This window comes from Astatotilapia calliptera, chromosome 23, assembly GCF_964374335.1.
Source record: "Astatotilapia calliptera chromosome 23, fAstCal68.1, whole genome shotgun sequence".
Lineage (NCBI taxonomy): Eukaryota > Metazoa > Chordata > Actinopteri > Cichliformes > Cichlidae > Astatotilapia > Astatotilapia calliptera.
The window spans coordinates 37,879,891-37,886,475 of NC_137443.1; the positions used below are offsets into that span (position 1 = coordinate 37,879,891).

Here is a 6,585-nt window from a genome sequence, read left to right on the forward strand (position 1 = left end):
ATGTTTCTCACATATTGCACTGACAGCTTGAGTGGGAACGTGAGTGAAAGGATCGGTGCCAGGCAAGTGGTGTTGCACAAACTGACGGATCCGCTCCTGTTCCTTCAGGGAGACAAGGTCATTTAATGGCTCGAGATGCGGACGACGAGATAGGCCATCTGCGTCCATGTTTTGTTTGCCTGTTCTGTACCTAAGCTGGAACTCGAAAGAGGACAGGGCGGACAACCAGCGATAGCTCGTCGCGTCTAACTTAGCGGTGGTCAAAATGTAAGTTAGAGGGTTACTGTCAGTTATTACTGTGAAAGGACTGCCATATAAGTAATCACAAAACTTTTCCGTTACAGCCCATTTGAGGGCAAGAAACTCAAGCTTATGAGCAGGATAACGGCTTTCGCTTTTGGATAGTCCTCTACTTGCGTATGCAATTACTCGCAACTCTCCCTCCTGCTCTTGATAAAGAGCTGCCCCTAACCCGATTGTGCTTGCATCTGTATGTAATACATAAGGCAACTTGGGATCGGCAAAGCCTAGAATTGGGGCAGAAGTCAGTTTGTCTATAATCGCCTCAAACGCTTTCTGACAACTCTCTGTCCATCTCTCCCCGAAAGGAGCTTTTGGCTGAAAGTATTGGACGTAGTTGGACTTAGAGCCATTGTTTTTTCGCAGTGGGGGGTATCCGGCAGTTAAGTTGGTAAGGGGTTTTACGATCTTAGAAAAGTCCTTAATAAACCGCCTATAATACCCTGCAAACCCTAAGAAGGAGCGGAGTTCTTTCAAGTTCTTGGGACTTGGCCATGTTTTTAACGCTGCTACTTTCTCGGGGTCTGTTTCTACACCGTTTTGGGAGACAATGTGCCCCAAGTACCGAACTGACGTCTGAAAAAACATACATTTTTCAGGCGATAGCTTCAGACCGTATTCTTTGAGACGATTAAGCACATGGAGAAGGTGGGTCTCGTGTTGTTCGAGGGTTTCGGAGTAAACTATAAGGTCGTCTAGATAGACCAGGACTTCCTTAAGGTTGATGTCACCCATACATTTCTCCATCAGCCTTTGAAATGTGCTGGGAGCGTTTGTTATGCCTTGAGGCATCCGGTTGAACTCAAAGAACCCCATCGGACATACGAAGGCTGTTTTGTGCTTATCTGCCTCATCGACCTCAATCTGGTAGTACCCACTTTTGAGGTCAAGGACCGAGAACCACTTCGATCCTGTCAAGGCGGAGAACGCTTCTTCCAAGTTAGGAAGCGCGTAGGCGTCTTTGATGGTGTTCAGATTCAACTTACGGTAATCTACACAGAGTCTTACGTCTCCATTCTTCTTCCTTACCACCACTATCGGTGAGGAAAATGGCGACTCGGATTCGCGAATGACACCTGCATCGCTTAGCTCCTGCAAATGCCTCCGTATGGCGTCAAGATCTTGTGGTCGTACGGGACGGGGTCTGTGCTTAAAAGGGGTTTCATCGCTCAGTTTGATTTGGTGTTTTACTTTGTTAGTGCAACCAAAGTCTGTATCGTGTAGTGCAAAAACCTCCGACATAGCACTTAACTTTTGTGTGATTCGTTCTTTCCATTCAGCAGGGACTGGAGAATCAGCAAAGTTAAGATTAAGCTCAGCAGGGTTTGAGCTGGGAGTCTGTTTGGACTGCTCTGTGATCTGACTGTTTGGTATGATCTCTTGAATAGCATGCATTTCAGCAATGACACTTTTCGCAGGGATAACTATGTCATGCTTACTTTCATTTCGCAGGACCACTGGAAGCTTTTGTGAGGGTTTCTCAGCAAGGGTAAGTAGACAGTTGGTGACCAAGACTCCACCTGGCAAGGAGGATGTAGAGGGGGTCTCGACTACTACCCACCCGCCTGAGTGTTCAGTTTTTGCGTGGACTAAACCCTCTAAGACTCGACTTTGGCCTGCAGGAATGACTTCAGGCTCTTTCCCTGACAAAGTGACAAGACCAAGGCTGTCGTCCTCTTTTTGCTTGTGTCTTTGTTGTAACACGCTCAGCACTACTCTATAACCATAAGGCAGGATACTGAGGTCTGTATTAGCCAAGGAGAGGCTTTCAAAGACAAGGTCAAGAGTGTTAGTGCCAATTAAGAGAGAAGACTGAACACTAGAGCGTGTGTCTGGAACAATTAATGCAAGAGAAGACACAGTAAGTTCAGTACCAAAACAGTTCTTTGGAAAGGTAATGTCGACACAAATATAGCCTGAATATGGAACATTCTGACCATTTGCAGCTTCGACTTCTAGCAGGTCCTGTATTGGATGGATTTCAAGGTCTGCAAGATTGTTTTCATAGAACGATCGGGACACTGTGGTCACTTGCGATCCGGTATCAAGAAGGCAGTTGCAAGCTTGATCATTGATTTTCACTTGAGCAGTGTACTTAGCTCCAATTAGACCCTTGGGTAGTTTCACAGTGGCTGATTTATTGTTTGAGAATCGTTTTTTGGGTTTATGTGAAGGTTCGGTGGGACTAGTTTTGTCCGTAGCACCCATTTGTCCCGCAATGAGGGCTCCCTTTAGTTTAAAGGCTGTGTTTGCTTGTTTTGTCTATCCCACAGCAACTGTTTTTCTTTCAACTGTTTCCTTTTGTCAGTGACTAAAGACGGGTTTGGGTCATTTGGGCACACAGAGGCAATATGGCCGTCTTCGCCGCACTGGAAGCAGTAACCAGGCCTGGGCCTACTCTTCGCAGCTTGGGATGTCAAAAGGGTTCGTTCGGGTACTTGAGAGTTGGTCTTAGCAGTAGCTTTTGGAGGGTTAGACTTTTTCCTAGGAGGGTTCGGGGTTAATGTTGCGAGATGGCTTTGAAGCTGACTGATTTGTGCCTTTAATTCTGTGACCAGATCCTTTTGAGCATCTACTGGTGGGTCTACTTTCTGGGGTTTCAATCTCGTCAGTTCACTCTGCAGCGCAGTTATTTGTGTTCGCATTTCAGTGAGATCGTCTTGCATGGTGAGCGCAGGAAAGTCAGCATTTGCAGCAATAGAGTGAGAGGCTACTTTTGGTCTGGTGGCAGCAAAATGTTTTTTCATTCGGCTTTCTTTTGCAGTATGCTTGTCCTCTTCCACTCTCAACTGTAGCAGCAGCTCGGTGAATGAGGGGGGTTTATCTTTTTTCTTTTCGAGCTGAAGATCTGTTAACAAGGCATTATCCCAACACCCCCGACAGAATTGACGCAGAAGGTGTCGGTCTGCTTCACTAGCTACGACACCGCCTCTTTTCAGAGCTTTTGAGAGAGCTGTTTGCAAGCGATGGAGGTAGTGTGAAGGCTTTTCACCTGCATCTTGTAATGTGTTGAGGAATTTGGCGAAAAGCTCGTCGCCATCCTCCACAGTGCCAAAAGCTGAATGGAGTAGTTCAAGATAAGCTGAGGGCAAGGCTTCAGGGCCCAGAGGTTTCACCACGTTGGCAGCAGGCGGTACAAGACTGTGTACGATTTTCCGTGAGCGTTGCAAGTCAGACAGATTGGGATCGTGAAGTATGAGCTCTACACTGTGGCGCCATGTATCAAAGTCCACCTCATGACTAGGACAGGGCAGTTTGCCTGAAAAATTTCTGAGGCGGAAGGAGGCGCTCACTGGTGAGACAAGAGCTTCACTTCGCACTATGTGCTCTACTACAACCTTTTGCACATCAGGGTGTGTTATAAAGCTCTGTGGAATGGTAGTTTGTAGATCTGGTTGTGTCTGGTTGACTGACTCAGAATCGCTGATGCATATGTTAGCTTTGATCAGTTCTGCAGTTTCACTTTGGATAGGTTGGTCATTTGCTTGTACTTGGGTTGTTAGTTCACTATGTGCATCTGGGGTAGGAGCTTCTGTGCTGTGTGTGACTGACTGAGCACATTGGGAAAGGTGTTCATGCAGAACAGCTTCAAAAGATTTGCCACTAAGTCTAGCAATGCTTTGCAGTTCATTGAAAAAACTGTTGGTGGCGACGTTGGTAACAGCTGCGATGTACTCAGGTGACAGGGCTCGTATCTGATAAGTGACTTCATTCGGACATTCAAGTGTGTAGGGTAGTAAGGGTTCAAGTGTCGACAGAGCAGATCCACTCTCATACTCTACAATAGCATTTTTGTGGTAAGAAGACTTAGGGTCATCTATCTTAAGGGTTCTTGCTGTTCGACCATATCTGCTTAAAAAGTCTTTTAAAGCTTCATCAGCGTCTGTGCCTGTAATCCCACTAACAATAACTGAGTTTGGGATTTTAACATTTTCTCTGTCAACTATTTCCATTTTGACGGACTTGGCCTATTTTTGAGGTCTGGGTCAGGAAAAAAGCTTGAGGGATCAATTACTGCTCCTGGCTGGCTCGCCACTTCTGTAACACTTCTGGAGTCGTTACAGTATACTAGGACCAGTTAGGTTCGACTACTAGAGCAGTAATGAGCGTAGCATGTAATAAAGACCACAGACCAGTAAATACGTTTAAATTGCTGGCTTATTATTTTGTGAAGACAGAGAATAGACAGTTATAGACACATTACATAAAACATTCAACATCACACATTTAAGGAAAACAAGATGTTTTCTTTCCCCTTCTTAGTTCAGTATGTTCTGTTAGTTCATCCTATTTATCTCAAAACCTTTTATTTGGCTTTAGAAGGATGTTATTCTCAACCTAGGTTATTGTTTTATTTATTTCAAGTTCTAAGTTCAAGTTTATCCTTTGATCTATTTGCATTAACACTGTGTTATTTTAAATCAAGTTCAGTTCTTTAGGCCCAAGATTTAATTTAATCTTGGTCTAAGTTCACCTTTAAATTCTCAACCAGTTCTTATTTTGTTTTAACCCAACAAAATTATTTACACTTCCATTAACACCATTACAGCATTAAAATGTAAGGTTGACCAAAATAAATTACAAAAATAAATAAATAAATGTAAAACTGAAAACAATTCAGCAAAAGGCTGAATAAATCCCTTAAACAAACAAAAGAAAGTTTTCTTTGTGTCCTTTAACTATTAATCCTGGAATTGCTCCGAATGATTATCCAGTGCTTTGAAAGTCCGCTGTTCTTTTGCAGAGGTGTATGGATTAATCCTACCAGTTTTTTCAGCGAAAGAGCTCAACGTCCAGCAGGGGGCGTTTTCCTTTTTCCTGCTCGGTACAGTTCAATGGGTCCGTGGGTGGCTCGCCATCTTGTTTCTCGCTCAGCGGATCAAACTCCGATTCTAGCTCAGCATTTCCCGATCCAAACCTTAATGGCCTACCATAACAACAAAATAAAGTGCATAAACATTCGAAAATAACACACGGGTAGCCCTTAAATAACAGTAAAAGTCCGTTTTTTCCAGCTTATTTAGCCGTAAATGAGGTGACGCCAATATGGCGCGCTGAAACACCGTCAAAGGCCTTTGAACTGCAGCCTGTGTGTCGTTTAAGCACGAATCCACCGTTTTTAACATAAAACAACATAAATCTGCTACCTTGGCTCTCCATTTGCATGAAATGAGCAATATAATACAACAAAAATGTCTTGCATGAAATAAAAGACAATTTCTGAACTCACCAAGTCCCGTTCGGTTATGTTCACAACGTCACCAAGGCAAGGACAGGTCGGAAAAACAAAAATACATTCTCCAGAGTACAAAAATGGCTTTAAGTAGATTTTTGGCTTATTTTTACTATTTTTTCACTCATTTAAGCAGCACCTCTGCAAGGACTGTCTGCATTTCTCCCTCTCGAGCATCAAAAAGAAGGAACAACCCGATTGGGTGTGGCTAATCACAGGAGTCACGCTGCAACGTGCCCTTTCACAATAAGAGTCTCAACACATATTTTAGCCATTTTACCTGAATTAACATAAAACACCATGAATTAGCAAGTTCTGTACCCTTTTAACATGTTTTTAAACACAAATGAAATCCTATACCATGAATTATATCATTGCTGATGTTTTTAATGAATTTTCTAACCATTATGATCTATTTATTGACTATTTATCACCTGTAATATATTTCTTATGACTGTTTTTACTAACAGGCTTTTATTTGTTGTTAGCTATGTTAACCAGGGTTACATAAAGCACTTTGTGATTTTTTTTTTTATCTGTGAAAAGTGCTATATAAATAAATTTTACTTACTTACTTACTTACCTACTCTTTCATGTTGTGTCTGTTGTCTTTCTTCCTTTAACCCCCAGTCGGGCACGGCCCGTTGTGAGCCTGATTCTGCCGGTGGTTTCTTTCTGTTTCCTTCCCACTGTTACAAAGTTCTTCTCAAAGGGGTTGTTTCATTGTTGGGTTTTCTCTCTATTATTAAAGGGCTTTTACAATACTATAAAAATGACTTGAGGCAACTGTTGTTGTGATTTGCCACAATAACATTGAAGTGAATTAGCCTTCCTTTTGTGTTAGAGTTGGCACTGACCCATTTTTTGGTTACAAATGTATAAAAGTGCCTTTTAAATGTGTTTATTGCATCAAGGCTTTTTGACTTTTTCAAGAATCTATATTTAAACAAAACAAAACAAAAATTTAACTGAATTATAAAATTTTCTGTGAAAATTATGACCTTTGTGTTGCTTGGGTCGGTTTCAACCCAGTTATAATAAAAGACTATAAA

General features: G+C 42.4%; 1 long non-coding RNA gene across 1 annotated transcript; it reads right to left on the reverse strand.

Annotated features, from left to right (window-relative positions):
• Positions 1–4,440: 4,440 nt before the first annotated feature.
• LOC145424262 (uncharacterized) lies at positions 4,441–6,288 on the reverse strand. The gene is made up of 2 exons (XR_013905281.1): positions 5,531–6,288; positions 4,441–5,227 (listed from the first exon to the last, which is right to left on the reverse strand). It is a non-coding gene; the product is annotated as an uncharacterized LOC145424262 (long non-coding RNA).
• Positions 6,289–6,585: the final 297 nt, after the last annotated feature.